This window comes from Mauremys reevesii, linkage group 6, assembly GCF_016161935.1.
Source record: "Mauremys reevesii isolate NIE-2019 linkage group 6, ASM1616193v1, whole genome shotgun sequence".
NCBI lineage: Eukaryota > Metazoa > Chordata > Testudines > Geoemydidae > Mauremys > Mauremys reevesii.
The window spans coordinates 80,869,388-80,886,179 of record NC_052628.1 but is presented as its reverse complement, the minus strand read 5'-3'; the positions used below and the strand labels follow the sequence as shown (position 1 = coordinate 80,886,179).

The following is a 16,792-nucleotide window of genomic DNA, read 5'->3' as shown; positions in this document are numbered from 1 at the left end:
CCTGCTACTGATTGGCTATGAATTGTGCCCTATGCTTGTCTGTACCGACATCCTAATATTTGATATCCCCTCCTCTTCCTCCTCCCTTTCCTGACATGTATGTAATTTAGGCAATAAACTCTTTGGGACACTGATTCTTGTACAGCATCTAGCACAATCAATCCCTGACCTGGCTGAGATCTCTTGTTGTTACCACAATATAAATGGCAAATAATCATAATGAACAGCCCTGATAAAAGAAAAAAATATTGCACAGTCATGTCAACAACTCAGATTATTCACCATTGTTTTGTTTCATTTTTAGGCATGGACATGCACTGACAATGGCAGGCAACATAGTATTTGTATTTGGAGGCTGTTCCGTTTATAATACCTTTGTAAGTGTAGCTGGATATCATTGCCATAATTTACTGAACTGTTAACACTGAGCAATTTGTGGTAGAACTGTATTCAGTTACATCATTTAGTGCTTTTTATTTTAAATCTAGTTTTACTGTTTGTTGTTCTGAGTTCAGAAATGTTTACTTAAGAATCGTTGCAGAAGCATTCCATGTATTGTGTGCGGTGATGTATTTCAGTACTACACCCACTGCTCCCTGGTAACAATCTGTGTATTATTTCTTGTACCAGTCACTGTTCAATTAAAAGAGTTTTCCCTACTTTGGTGGCATTATTAATGTCCTGAAAATAAATATATCAACTTCAATTTCTTTCTCTGTCTCTCTCCCCCAGGATGATCAGCGAACATATTTCAATGACTTCTACATGTTGACAAGTGAGATATTTTTCATCTTTTGTGGCAGGCAAAATACTCATAGGTTTATTCCTCTTTTTGGAGTTGCACATATTTCACTGTGATAGGATGATTATTTGTGATACATATAATGTGTTATTACCATAGAAATAGTGAAGGGTTACTGCAAAAAGCAGTGATATCAAGACTAAAATTGCTTAACAATAGTTTAAAAATTATTTCAGGTTTTCTTCCTGTTCTGCTAGGTTTGAATAGATGTACTGAAACAAAAGCTGCATAATCATAATTCTCCATGGATTTGAATGTACTTAGTATCATCAACCAACATCTCCTCACTTAGAGTGTTACTGAGAGAGCTTGTTTAGATATATTTTACACTCTATTTGCTGATCTGCTGTGATTAATTATTTCTTTATATTTTTGGAGCAGTGATATTAGTATAATTTGCTGCTGCCAAATTACTAGCACACAGAATGCCCAAATTCATGAGTGAAGTTTATCAACTTGAGACTTGTACTTCTTGCAGCCAGACATATTGCAAAGGAAATGAGTTTGTCTTGGAAGGACAAAGAGGAAGGGCAAGGGACCGGTAGCTCAATGTTTTCTTCTTGCAGCTGGTGGACACTCCATGGCTCATTATGGGCATCAGTTTACAGGAAGCAGCACAATCTTTTTCTCAAACACAAATAAAAAGATTGCAGGAAGAATAAGGCAAGCCTATTTTTAAAAGTGTACTAGTGGTAAATGTGCATTATGAGAATATTATTGAGAATTTGAAGCATAACACTCTTTTTCAAACTTACTTTTCAGTGTGTTTATCTAATTACATTTTATAGAATAATAATGATTTTAATAATCGAAGATATCCTTATTTATCAACAGTTACTCTTACCGATTTGACTTGGGAAAGGATACCTCATGATGGACATATTCCTTGTGCCAGAGAAGGTCATACCCTTTGGTAAGCAAAGAATTCAGAACTTTCCCTGCCATCAGTTTGATAAATCTTTAGGTCATTCTCTCACACTTCCTCAAAATGTTGTCCAAACAACAATGTTCACTTAAGTAATGAATCCTTGTAGTATTACTCCACATGCTAATCAGCAACTTTTGAAAAATTAAATCACATAAGGAAAAATCAAATCTTTCCATTTCAAGAGAATTGCTAAGAAGCAATTCTGGTGGTAACTTAAAAATTGGAGATCATGTTCAACAATTATTAGAAAAAAAAACCTAAACGGGTTGTTAGAGACAGCTGTCTTTTTCTATAGACAAAGCTCCCAGCGTTCAAAACTGGATATAGCATTAAGCAACACACAAAATCATGAAGAATTAAATAAGGATACACCATTAAAGAAATTAAAATAAATAACAAAAGCTAGTAGTGTCAATAGAAGAATTTACTCATGAGTAAATATATCGGTAACATTCTGGATTGTTCAAGTGCCTAAAAGTTGTGTACTGCAACTTTCACAGGCCAGCCTATTTAGAGGAAAGTTTGCTTAATTCTGCATTCCACAGCTGCAGGATATGGAAGATTTCCCACTCTTGATTAGCAGTTGTTGTGGCAAATTTCAGCTTGATTGGACTGTAGGTTTTCTTCAGCCATAAGAGTGGTTCATCGAAAAATTACTTGATAATTCAAACATTTGTGGTTTTGCACAAGATTCACCTATAAGAAAGTAAAGAGGTCAACTTTAGAAATGTGTGTTTCACATTTTTATTTGATAACTATCAAATTAGATAGTAATTATGCTTCCTTCCTGCAAGAGCCTTTCCTCACTGCATGTAGCTATACACCACAATGTGGACACATCCATCTTTTCACTGTGGCATGTGGTTACACACTGCCACAAGTGTAGACATAGCCTACATAGTAAATGGTAACAATCACTTGGGTTCCAGTGTACTCCTCTGCTATTTGGTGTGAATGGGAGCAAAACTGCAGAAATCTCATGTGGTTGAGAAGGGAGCTATGGGAAAGGCAATTGCATAGTAGCATTTTCCCCTACGGGGTAACCAGCAGCAGCCACTACATGACCATTTTAGGAAACCATTCTGTACGGCAATTCCATCTTTCAATACATAGAATGAACTAAAGAGGTTGAGTTAATGTTGCTGGGAGCAGCATTATTTCTAGTTGTATACTCCAGTCACCCAACAGGAGAACTCATTCAGTGCTAGCAGTGACCAAAACACTATGAATTCCATATTTTTTTAATAATTAACACACAGGCAAACATTTTCAAACCTGAATGCCTAAAGGTAGACTCCTAGATAAGAGTGGCCTGATTTTCAGAGGTGCTGAGCAACTTCAGTTCCCATTGACATCACTTGTGTTCCCAAGAAAAAATGTTTGTTCAGTGACCTGTACTTCCCTTGACTTTAGTAGAAGCTGTAGGTGCTCAGCAAGTCTCAAGATAAGGCCTTTGTTTTTAGCCCAAATTTAAGCACCAAGTTTAAAAATTTTGGACACAGTCTCTCTTGAGGCAGGTGGGTGGCTCCTAATTCAACCTGGATGTTAGATGGGATGGGATCTGAGGTACTACAGAGAATTCTTTCCTGGGTGCTGGCTGGTGAGTCTTGCCCACATGCTCAGGGTTTAACTGATCACCATATTTGGGGTCAGGAAGGAATTTTCCTCCAGGGCAGATTGGCAGAGGCCCTGGCGGTTTTTCGCCTTCCTCTGCAGAATGGGGCATGGGTCACTTGCTGGAGGATTCTCTGCAGCTTGAGGTCTTCAAACCACAATTTGAGGACTTCAGTAACTGAGACATAGGTTAGGGGTTTGTTATTGAAGTGCATGGATGAGATTCTGTGGCCTGCATTGTGCAGGAGGTCAGACTAGATGATCATAATGGTCCCTTCTGACCTTAAAGTCTATGAGTCTATGAGTCTCTGTAAAATAAGTGCCAGATATCATGAACAATGTTTTTATTGATTAATTTAAATGATAGCTAGCACCCAGAGACCCACATACCATTTGGCTAAGTTATTTAAGAATGAGGACATGAGGGATCACTCAGTATTTCAATATCAAGAATCATATTGAGCATAGAAAAGTAGGGTTAAAGGGACCTTGAGAGTTCATCTAGTCTAGTCCTCTGCTTTGAGGCAAGACCAAGTATACGTTGACCATCCCTGACTAGGGTTGCCAACTTCGTAATGTTTAAAAAATGGACACTCCAGCAGGAGTGCCGGAACCTCCTCCACCTCTCCTCTTCCCTCCGCCCCCACCCTGCCTCTTCCCCGAGTCCTTGTCCCCCATTCGCTCCTCTTCCCCCCACCCATCACTTGCTGCTCTTCCCCCCCCACCCCCCGGCCCGGCGCAGAAGGTACTTGCCTGTGGAGCCAGGGCTGGGAGCTGCAGACACCCAATGCAAGTAGGAGGCAGCCCCGACTGAGTAGGGGATGGCACAGGTGATAACTTGGTGCCTCCCTACCTCCCCCGACCTCAATAACCAGACTTTGTGTGTCCGGTCAATAGATACCAGCTATTTCCCTCACAGCTGGATTTCCACTTTGTCATTCTTGGATTCCCTGTTGTGTGATTATTTGGCTCTCTTATGTATTCCTTTATAATTTGTTTTAAGATAGTGAGAAAACTTTTTTTTTATTTTTAATTTTTTAATTTTTTTTTTTGGTATCTGAGGGGATTAAAGGAACAAAACAGCCTCAAAGAAAAAGGGAGTGGCAGCCCAGTGACATTCTTCTGTCCCTCTGAGTAATCAGAAAACCCTCCATGAAGCTCATACCCACATACATATTTGGGGATGACATGGGGCAGAAAGGGAGATCAGCTACTTTGCATAGCAAAGTAGCTGATCTCCCTTAATTACTGGCAGATTCCCCTTAATCTCCCCTTAATTACTGGCAGATTCCCATGTGAAAATTCACAGTACTTAAATACTGGACAGACCAATATTAACTCTCTCCTGGGCCTTCTAGGCCCCGCAAAGAATAGGTAAAGCAAACAGGTGGGGTGCGCCAATGGTAACCTTGATACTGAGAGAGGATGGGTCATCACAAACACAGTCTGGCTCAGTGTCCAGGGGTGTTCAAGGCTGGCCTGGGTCTGTGGTAGCAGACTCAGAAAACAAAGGAAAAAATGCCATAAATATATTTTAAACTGTCATTTTAAGGGTCCAAACTCCAATTAGAAATGTTCTCCCTAAAGGAGCTTGCCTGTTTCTGGAGAAGGAAATCCAGGCTTCTATCAGCTGTCGGATGTTTGGAAAGATTCCACTGCAAAGACCCTAGCAGGCTCCTTGGAGGCCTTATAAGGAGATTTGGCAGTCTGCTGTCCAAATAGCAGTAGCTCTGATTCTTTTCCTCCCTAGGCTATTTAAATAGCTGCCTTACTGAATCCAGGTGGAGATTCTCTCTCTTCCTTGCAGGGGTGGCTCTAGGCATTTTGCCGCCCCAAGCACAGCAAGCAGGTTGCCTTCGGCAGCTTGCCTGCGGAGGGTCCGCTGGTCCCGCAGCTTCGGTCCTCTGAAGCTGCGGGACCAGCAGACCCTCCGCAGGCACACCTGCGGGAGGTCCGCCGAAGCCACGGGACCAGCGGACCCTCCGCAGGCAAGCTGCCGAAGGCAACCTGCCTGCTGCCCTCGTGGCGCCGGCAGAGCGCCCCCTGCGGCTTGCCGCCCCAAGCACGCGCTTGGCGTGCTGGGGCCTGGAGCCGCCCCTGCTTCCTTGGCAGGTAAAACAGGTTGTGTGAGGGGTTCCCCTTTCCCTGTAGGAAATTAACCCCTTCCCTCACAGCTGTAGTGTGCATATCTACAACCAGTCCAAGAGGAGCTCAGTGATATGCCTCCTGGATGCCACCACAAGGATTTATGGGATTGGACCCTGAGTTCCTTGCAGCTGGGTGAGATTTGCAGGCTGCACCCCACATCCCTCCCCAAAGCCACAAACCCCTCCTCCCTGAGAGAAGCACAAAGCACTAACTCCAAGTTCTAACTCATGAGACCAGAGCCTTAACTGGCATATCTCCATCATTAACGTCAGTGCCATTTTACAACAGTGGAGGATGTGGCCCATGGATTTTTTTTAGTTATTTTTCCTATCCTGTGTTTTTTCCCCAGGAGAGGAACCCCATACCAGCTGCTAACAATATTTTCTTTCTTTTGTTTGGAGCTCATCAGTACATCCTGTAGGGGAATCACATCAAGAGTGTGGTGGGAGAGATCCCTGGTCCTGTTTACTTTAAACAAATGTGCACTGGTATAACTACATCAGTGTACACTGGTGCAAGTCCCTAAAGTAAACATGCTGCACAGATATGAAATAGAGTTTTCACCAGTGCAAATTCTCTGATGTAGATAGGGTCCCAATCTCAATGCCTGACACTTAAGGAAATGCGCATCACTAGAGCAAACTACACTTTAGTACAGAAAACAATCTCATTGAAATAAAAATCTGGTATCTAAGGGCTAGTCTACACTTACGAGCCGGGTCGACGTGGTGAGTTCGACTTCTCGGAGTTCGAACTATCACGTCTAATCTGGACGCGATAGTTCGAACTCCAGAAGCGATAGTTCGAACTCCAGTACTCCACCACTGCAAAAGGCGGTGGCGGAGTCGACCTTGGAGCCGCAGACTTCGATTCCGCGGCGTCTGGACGGGTGAGTAGTTCGAACTAGGGTACTTCGAATTCAGCTACGCTATTCACGTAGCTGAATTTGCGTACCCTAGTTCGACCCCGCTTCTTAGTGTGGACCAGCCCTAAGAAATAGAAACTTGCCATATAAGACATCCCACAGTAAAACTCTATCTGATCACATTTGTTAATCATTTTGGAATCACTTGTAAGGATCTTTAACATTAGCCTGACTTATGTCATTGCCTTTAGACTAGGCTATAACGTACCTTGCCCATGTAGAGACCATATTAATTCACCACAGAAAAAAAATCATTGTCAGAGAAAAATGGAAGTTTTATCCTCTAAAAAATAATAATTCAGGACACTCTGCCCTTCTGAGAATTTCAAAGCTCTTTACAACATCAGTTAATTAAAACTCACAGCATCTTTATGGAGTAGGTTAGTATTATCCCCCTTTTTACAGTGCCTCACTCTTGTTAAGTGGTTTGACAAATCTCTGACTGAGTCAGGAATAGGGCTTAGGAGACTTGCCTCTGAGCACCTTCTTTTGGACCACATTCCCTCCTTTATTCTTTCAGTCTGCGTGTATTTATTTATTTGTCATCACAATATACTTGCAATTTAGGAGTTTGTAGCAAATAAGTACAATTTGCCTTTTCAGAAATGTTTTATTTTGTTGGTTTGGAACTCAATGTGATACGTACATACTACAAACAGACAGAATACCTGAGAGACAAACAATTGTATGGCAGGGAGTCCTCAGTGGTAAGAGACAAGTGGAAGTCTGGCTGTGAAGAAAATAACTGACTTCACTGTATTTTAAAATGGTCTCTACTTGAGGCTTACATTTATAATCTCTAACTTCCATAACATGGCCCCATGTGGGCCATAAAAGTGGACTCTAAGTTTGCCTGATCTTGCAAGGTAAATAAACACTGATATCCAAGATACAAAAGACTTGTGATTTGGCTTAAGTTAATTAAACCTGCTGTTCTGAAATACTGTAATTATCAAGATTCTTGGCTCAAGAAATCTAGATTTTCATAATAACATCCATTAATTCATCTTCACGTATGTGAAATTTGTTAGGGATACTGGAATGCATTGGATGTTAAATACTACCTTGTTTTCCAAGAATGATAATGAAGCATTATAACAAGGTTGTATCCATACTTTAAGCCAATAAGTGACATGCATGTCTACCAAAAGTGCTGTTTAGTTGGAACAACCTATATAGAACAGTTGGGAGTATGCAATAGGTAGATAAAAGTGCAGCACAAAATCCTTCTTTAGCAAAACCAATTCTGTAGAAATAACCACTGACTAAAAAGAAATAATTTGCACTTTATTAGCATCTTTTATCAGAGCATTATATCTCAAAAGCACTTCAAAACATTAACTATGAAGCACTGGTGTCAATAAGATGATATATGATATTTGTTTGCTGCCACTTTCATATTCTCCATTAATATTAATACAATGTAAAAAAATAGAAGGAAATTGTGGCTGGAATACAAACGCTCATATTAGGCAAATTTGAGAAAGAGCCACTTAGTACCATTTTAACAGTGATGATGAATTAAATTTCAAATTATTGCATCAATGTGCTTTTGCTTTCTAGGTTTTTCATTTATAGATGAATTTGCTTTAAATACATAGACATGTTTCCATTTTTGGGTAAAAGGGTACTGCCAACTAATTTCCCCAGTTAAAAAAAGACTATCCAATTCGTTTTTAGATGTATCATGAGGCCAAAACAACACTGAATATTTTAGTTACTCAGTGATGGAATGGGGAGAACTTATTAGTAGATTCTTGGAATCAGAGGACATCTTTTTCTACAATAGTTTTAAAGTCTGTGGACCTAAACAACTTGACATTGTACCTTTTAGTAAATCTAAACAAACAGCGTAGGCACAATTAGTGGGGAGGTAAAAACTTTAATCGGAATCCAGATAAAATTTTATTGCAGCTGGATACAAAATACAGTTTATATATGTGCATTGCTAACAGGAATTAATAAAAAAATGTAATGGGTTTCTATATAATCACTTCTAATAATTCAGGATATGTTTTATGAACCAATTGTAAAATCATTATATTTCATTACAGTGTAGTAAGAGGGAAGATATATTTATTTGGAGGGTGTTCAAGCCCGGATGCTAAAGAATGTCTTCCAGGAGTCTACAGCTTTGACCTTAGTGAGTAGAAATATAAGATTACATTTTGTGCTATTTATAGTTCACTAAGGTAATGACAAGTCTAAGGCACCATCATTCAAATTAAAGGAATATGCTGCTTTCATTATGAAAACTTGCAATGATTATTTTAATGTATTAATAATCAAGACAGCCCCACATATGACTCCTAACACTGCTACCCTCCTCCAGAAATGGCATCCTTATCTTTTGTATGGGAAAGACTGCGCTCTTGCAGATTGAGAGCTGTAATTATCTTAGAATGAGAGGTTTTAGAAGATGAAACCTAAACAAAATCTGCTTTAGAATCTGCATTTATAGTGCATCTGTTTGTTTTTTTATTGGCAGAAATATTTATTAGACTTAATCCCACAAAAAAATTGAGCTAATTCTGTGTAGATGTTGTTTAATAGTCAGTTAACTAAATAAAGATGGTTGTCAATGGATTTACTCTGTTTTTGCTATGTAGCTGTTACTCTAATTCTAGAGCTTACTTTCCCATGACCCGTAGAGAAATGAAAGGAATACAGTTCATTTAAGAGTGCCTCTTTGAAGTATTAGAGAGGCAAGGTGGGTAAGAGAGATGAGTTTACACAGAACTCTTCTTCAGGTCTTTGAGGTATGTCTTCTTACTTCAGTCCCTGAGGCAATGTGATTAGTGGTTGAGATTCCCTGCTGTAAACTTTCCAAGTGAAAGGTTAATTCTGTACCAAATGTCAGTTCATGATGCACCGCATTTCAAGTCAGACTAACTAGTTCCACAAAGGAACATACTTTTAGGCACTGAGCTAGACCTGGGCAAGACCCTCTAAAAGTTATAATTTTAAGCATTCATACATAAAACAAATAAAACTTTAATGGCTACATTTTGAAAAGTTAATGTATAAGTCACTTTGCCAGACATGTTGTATAATGTACATTATATATTTGGCTTGGGGGGAAGTGGGTTTTTTTCCCCAAAGATTAATGCACGTTTTCAGTGTATATTCACATTCCTTAGGCAGAGGCCATTAATATAAACACTGTCTAGATCACTATCTATAACACTATCTATATCACTGTGTGATCATTGGATTTATTTATTTTGAAAAGTAAAAAAACATTAAATAGTAATCAAAATTCAACAGTAAGGGTCAAATTTTCAAAATATTATGCACAAACGTGCACAAGCACCTCACCTAGATATGCTGATACCCCTGACTTCAGAATATGCATTAGGGTAACTCACACAGTTTGCTTTGTATGTGACCCCTAATTTGCCTACACACATTAGGGGATTTGCACAAGATTTCGGAAAGCTTTCTGAAGGTGATTACTATGTAATTTCGCTCAAATCAAGAGCAGAAGCCAGTAATTACAAAAATATATTATTGATTTGGTCTATAAAAGCATTATTACAATAAACCTGTTTAAGATTGTTTGGTAATACTATATAAAGTTGCTGGTAGCGGAGATGTAACCTATGATATATGTACTCTCTATAAAAATGATTTAACACTGCAGACATTTTATATGGCTTCTGATGTGTAAATGATATAAACCTTTACCAACCCCTCTCATTATTTATTTTTCTTTGTTTTGCTATTCTGCAAAAATAACACATTATTAAAAGTCTTTGGATTTTTTTGATAAATAAGCTTTATTTATTATTTTTTTCAAGTAAGTAGCAATGGAAATAAAGGAACAGGTAATGGACAAGGTGTGTACAAACCAAATTCATGATGTAAATTTACAAAACAATGAAAATAAAAAGTGCAGTCTCAATCAGACAGTTTATCATTATTTGAAAAGATGAGTTTAGCATATAAGTACATTTTGTGCTAATGTTTAATATGTGAGTTAAAGGCCTGATATAAATCCCACTGAAGTCAATGGGATTATTTCCAATGACTGCAGTGGGCTTTGGATTGACACCTTGAGAAATAAAAGTAAAGTGAGTGTGTGCTGGGTGGGGAGGGTATAGTGTATTTGGGGGAAGCCACAGAGAGATATGGTAATGGAATATTTTGCATTAAAACAGTTGTGAGGATAGAATAACAAGAGAGGTGCTAATGGACAGGAGGAGCCAGTAGGGACCTGTTATGTGTAGGGTGACCATACGTCCTGTTTTGGCTAGGACAGTCCCTTTTTTAAGCCCTGTCCTGGCTATCCCAACTGTTTTCCAAAGGGAGGCATTTGTCCCATTTTCTCTTGCTGACTTGATCAGTTGGCAAGAGCAAACAGGACAAATGCCCACTTTTGTCAAAAGTGGGGTATGGTGCAGATGTGGCAAGCGGAGATGCCAGCCCCATTGTAGCGGGGAGACAGGGCTGGGGGAGTTTCAGCATGTTCCAGCATGCAGCGGGGTGGGGAGCACAAGGTTCCAGCAACCAGGCAACAGCCTCCTGAGGGGGCCACCCGCATAGTTCCAGTGACTTGACAACAGCCTCGGGGCAGAGGGGGGAGGGCAGGGTTCCAGTGATGGGCAACAGCATCGAGGGGTATCCCATTTTCTCTTTGGGAAATATGGTCACCCTAGTTACATGATGTATTTCAAAGTTGGGTATGATGGGCTGTACTACTCATCTGGAGTCTGGGAACTTTGAGACTGGGATAAGGGTAACTCCTATAGAGAATGCTTTGGTATGTTTTATTTTGGAGTTGGAGTTGCTTGGTTTCCTTAGGGAAGAAAGGCCACTCGCCCACAGAAGGCTTTCCTGGAGCAAGGATGTCTTTCAAGTATCTTCCAGGATAGGGAGAATAAGTCTAGGTTGCTTCTCCTTATCATTAGGATTAAAGATGCAGGTTCTGTTTTCTACTGTGTGAGAGTAAGTAGCATTAAAATCTTTCCAATAGCTACAGCTGATTATGGCATATAAAGTAAGAGGTGTGAGAACACATTTTTCAGATACAGTAACATGGCACTGTGCTCACCAATGCCAAGAAGACAACAATGTGGAGTAGAGCTGGTGGAATTTAGAGCTTATGCAGAAGTTTGTCCAGGTCAGGGAATTTTTGGCAAAGAATCATATAAATATAGGGCTGGAGGGCACCTGGAGAGGTTACTGAGTTCATCCCTTTGCGCTAAGGCAGGATTAAATAGACCTAAACCATCCCTGACAGAAGTTTGTCTAACCTGTTCTTAAAAACCTCCAAAGACAGAGATTCCACCACATCTCTTGGAAGCCTATTCCAATATTTAATTATTTTTATAGTTAGAAATGTTTTCCTAATATTTAACCGAACTCTCCCTTGGTGCAGATTAAGCCCATTACTGCTTGTCCTACCTTCAGTGAACATGGAGAACAATTGAACACTGTACTCTTGATAACAACCTTAACATAGTTTAAAACTAATCAATTCCCTTCTCACTCTTCTGTTCCCTTGACTAACCATGCCTAGTTTTTTAACCTTTCCTCATAGGTCAGGTTTTCTAAATCTTTTATCATTTTTGTTGCTTTCCTCTAGACTCTCTCCAATTTATCCACATCTCTCTTAAAGTGTGATGCCCAAAACTGGACGTTCCAGCTTTGGCCAAGTGCTAAGTAGAGTGGGACAATTACCTCTCATGTCTTCCATAGAACACTTCTGTTAGTACACCCCAGAATTATATTAGCCTTTTTTGCAACTGCATCACATTATATGCAATCTGTGATCCGTTATAATCCCCAGATCCTTTTCTTCAGTATTACTGCCCAACTAGTTATTCCCCATCTCATAGCCATTGATTTTTCCTTCCTAAGTGAACTACTTTGCATTTGTCTTTATCAAATTTCATCTTGTTGATTTCAGAGCAATTCCCCAATTTATCAAGCTCATTTTGAATTCTAATCCTGTCCTTCAAAGTACTTGTAACTCGTCCTGCAAATTTTATAAGAATACTTACCACTACCTTATCCAAGTAATTTATGAAAATATTGAATAATACCAGACCTACAACAGACCCCTTCTTCATCCCACAGTGGGACTGTGTCAAAAGCTTTACTAAAAATCAAGATACTATATATCATGTCTACTGCTTCCCCCATCCACTAGGCCAGTAACCCTGCCAAAGAAGCAAATTAGTTTCGTTTGGCATGATTTGTTCTTAAGTAATAGCCAACATGGATTTGTCATCACCCTATTATTCTCTAGGTGCTAACAGATTAACTGTTTAATAATTTATCCCAGTATCTCTCTAGGTATCAAAGTTAGACTGACTGGTTTATAATTCCCCAGGTCCTCTTTGTTCTCCTTTTTAAAGATAGGCAAACATAATACCTTTCTCCAGTCTTCTGGGATCTCACCTGTTCTCCATGAATTTTCAAAGATAATCTCTAATGGTTCCAAAATTAATTCTGTTAGCTCCTTTAGTACCCTAAAATGAAATTCATCCAGCCTTGCTGACTTGAATCCATTTAACTCATATTCTTTAACCTGTTCTTTCCCTACTTTGGCTTATGTTCCTTCCTCTTTGTTGTTAATATGAATTGTGTGTCACCATTAACCTATTTAGGGAAGACTAAAGCAAAACAGGCCTTAAACCCTTCAGCCTTCTTGATGTCATCCATTATTAGCTCTCCTTTCCCACTAAGTAGTGGACTTACACTTGATTTCATCTTTCTCTTGCTCCTAATGTATTTATAGAACCTCTTCTTATTGCCTTTTATGTTCCTTGCTAGATGAAACTCATTTTGTCTTAGCCTTTCTGATTTTATCCCCACATGCTTGTGCACCTCTTTTGTGCTCATCCTTAGCAGTTTGTCCATGTTTCCACTTTTTATAGATTTTTTTTAATTTTCCAATAATTAAAGAGCTCTTGATACAGCTATCTTGGCCTCTATTTTTCTCTCCTTCCTTTGCATCAGGATTGTTGGCTGTTGTGTCTTAAATATTGTCTCTGAGAAATTGTCATTTCTCCTGAACTTTTTTTCCAGTAGATTTTTTTTAGTTCTCTAAGCTTGCAAAAGTCTCCTTTTTGAAGCCTTATTCTGCTGCTCCTTCCTTGCCTTAGAATCATGAAATATATCATTTCACAATCACTTTCACCCACATTGCCTCCAAATTCACAACCAATTCCTCCATTAGTCAGAATCAATCTAAAATGGCTGTCCTCCCTCAGTAATTCCTCCACCTTCTGAAACAAGAAGTTTTCTCCAACACATTCCAGTAACTTATTGGACATTTTGCATTTTGCTGAATTACTTTTCCAACAGATGCCTGGTTAGTTAAAGTCCCCAATTACTACCAGGTCTTATGTTTTTGCTATTTCTGTTATTTATTCTAAAAATGCCTCATTCACCTCCTCCTAGTGATTTTGTGATCTGTAATAGGACCTCTACCATCAGGTCAGCCTGTTTTTTTTCTCCTTTTATCTTCAACACACACTCTCCTCATCTTAGTATGACTATAGACTTTCCACTGGTCTGTGTGACAATGAAACAGGAAAATGGTCAAACCTCCAGCAGACTGTACAATCTGTGTAGTTTTCTATCTGTAGTTTGCTAGTCTCCCATATAATCTGCTCAGTACTGTATTTTGAATTAGGAATAGGTTGGCTGAAAGGTGGAAATTTTATGTTCTGCGATTCATCCCCTAATGAGATGTAAATATAGTCAGAGAACTTAAATATATTATCTGTCTCCTTCTCCCCGCCGCTCCTCCAGTCTGTGAGTGTCACTTGTTTCTTCCTGATCCTGCAATCAGATCCATGTGGCTGGACCCCAGCACCTGAGCAGAGTCTCCCTTCACCTGCATGAATTCTGATGCAGGATCAGGACAAGTGTTCGTCTCAGAATCCTCAAATATCTCTTCCCCTCCTGCTGATTTTTGTAGAAGTAAAGTTCTGTTTCTTCCCTAGTTTTAGGACTAGACATATACCTCCACAAATAGCCTCTTTGCCAAAACATAATCTTGCCATATTTTTATAAGGCAGATATATTATCTGAATAGTTACCTATTTTAGAGTTTGAAACAATAATTCACTACGTGCTTGATTGTAGAGAGCAAGACACACACCCTACTATATGTACACACACACACACACACACATACACACACACCTGCACAGTCTTCACAAACCTTGGTACCAGCCATGCAGGAATGAGTGTGCACTACACAGCTGCTAGTCTGTCTCCAAAGCAGGTGCACAGAAAGTGAACAGAGCATTAGCTACCCACCAATGTGCCAGTCAGTGATGCTGAGCCAGCATGGAGAAAGTGGATAAAAATTCAAAATATTCCATTCTTTGGGAAGCAGAGGTTTTATTCCTAGAGGAATTAGGCTATTGACACACATACAAGTCACCAGATCCAGGGAGTGGAATTGGAAAAAATCCAAAAAAAACGTATATTTAAAAAAGAGCTAGAAATCATCATAGTCCTGCAGGGACTCAAGGAGCATATCTGCTCTGTAGCCCTCACATGTGAAAAATGTTGACAGAGCTGATGGTTTTTGTCATAGAGCTGCTGTGCTGAGGAGAATTTGTATCGTGTGTAGAAACTAAAATGGAAAATGTTTTTTCCCTTTCTACCTGGTGAAAGTAGAGGAAGATTCTCTAAAATTTTGGTTTGTTGTTTTAGGTTCTTTAACATGGCAGAAGGTAAAAACCAATGGCATTGCACCTCAGACCCTCAGACACAGTTCAGCAGTAATAGGGGAAAATATCTATGTCTATGGTGGAGTTCATTATGGAAAAGCTGTTGATGACCTGTATATGTTCAGTACTGGTAAGTAAATCTACTCTGTTATAAAGAATCATCACTCAGATTCTAGGAAAATATCTTTGAGTCCCACTCTTGCAAAATCACAGATAGAATATTTTTGCACAGAACGATGCAGCTTCCAGACCAATGAAAAATTCCTGCATTAAAAATCTAAACATTTTACCAGAATAAGGACAGTGGGTTCTATATGTCATAAACTTGACTAGCTAAAGACAGTTTACAAATTAGTTTGAAGACTTACATTCATTCCTCGTACTAAGATTTCCAAAAAAGGCTTCAACTTAGCCTTCATTTCTCTGGGCACATGCAGGTACATAGATGTCTAAATGATAGCATCTGCACCCACAATTAATTGCAGGTACAATTTTTGTGAACCTAAATTTGTGCCTTCAAAAATGGACACCAGCCTCAAAATCAGGTCCTTTCATTTTTTATTTATTTATTTTTGCATATGCCATATGAACATAGAACAATTTCTTAATCATCAGTAAGTTGCTTGTTGTATTTCATATTATGCACAGGAGTGAGTGAGTGAGTGAGTGAGTGAGTGAGTGAGACCCAAGAGTGAGCATATAAGCCAACATTTTTCAACTTGGGCACTTAATTTTTTTTTAAACGTTGGCCATATTGCAAGTAAAATACATACTACTTTCCTATAGCGGACTACAAAACTACAATCTCTCTTACACCTCACATTCTATTCATGTGAATTACTGTGCTCTGAAAACTGTGCGGCCATACTATGCCAGCAATTTTTAAGCAGGACTCATGACTGAAGTGCAGAAAAAACAATTATATGTTAAATCAATTGGGTTTTATGTATTACTGTTAGTTCAGCATATTAGAAATGACTTGTTTGCATTGCTGTTACTATATCCTGTCATTTAAAATTCTATATTATGTTTCAGTATCTCTCAACTGGACCCCAGTCAAAACCACTGGTTCAGCACCTGGTGCCAGGTTAGTGATTTTCTAAGACTACCTTCACAGAGAATAAGGGATTAAATGATTAAGTCTAAGCAGGTTTCTTACCTATATTCAGTTTCCAGTGACTTCAACCCCTCCTTGATTGAAGGACCCATCTTTCTAAGCTTGCAAGATCTCTGTTCCCTTGAGTCTGTCTAGTGATGGATGCCCAAGCTGGCTTCTATCCTTGCTTTTATCTTCAAAAGTTTAATGATCTTCATGCTGATTTTCCCTTCCTGTGGGTTTCCCTGTATGTAAATGGGGCTTTCATTGCTTTGATTCCACTGTGCTTAATTTACATAGGAGACAGATAGGTAGCTGCCTTATGCACTCTAGACTGGGCTCTGGTCTTTGTTCATAGGAGACTGGTAGATAGCTACCTTCTCTCCTGTCTGACAGGGAATCTTTGTCTCCTGGTTTAGTCACAGGATTTAAAGCATAATGTCATTAAGTATCTCTATTTCTTCATATAGTATTACTACATACATGTCAGTGACATTAATCACTAGTGTGTCATTAACTTTCAGAGAAGACCTCACTCTATACACTTTTATAATACAGTAATGTAGTACACAAGTGATTCAAT

At 39.1% G+C, this 16,792-nt stretch overlaps 1 long non-coding RNA gene across 1 annotated transcript; it reads left to right on the top strand.

The window, feature by feature from the left end:
* The first annotated feature begins 1,639 nt into the window (after window positions 1-1,639).
* On the top strand, window positions 1,640-15,172 carry LOC120407713. The gene is made up of 3 exons (XR_005600204.1): window positions 1,640-1,715; window positions 8,472-8,560; window positions 15,097-15,172. It is a non-coding gene; the product is annotated as an uncharacterized LOC120407713 (long non-coding RNA).
* Window positions 15,173-16,792: the final 1,620 nt, after the last annotated feature.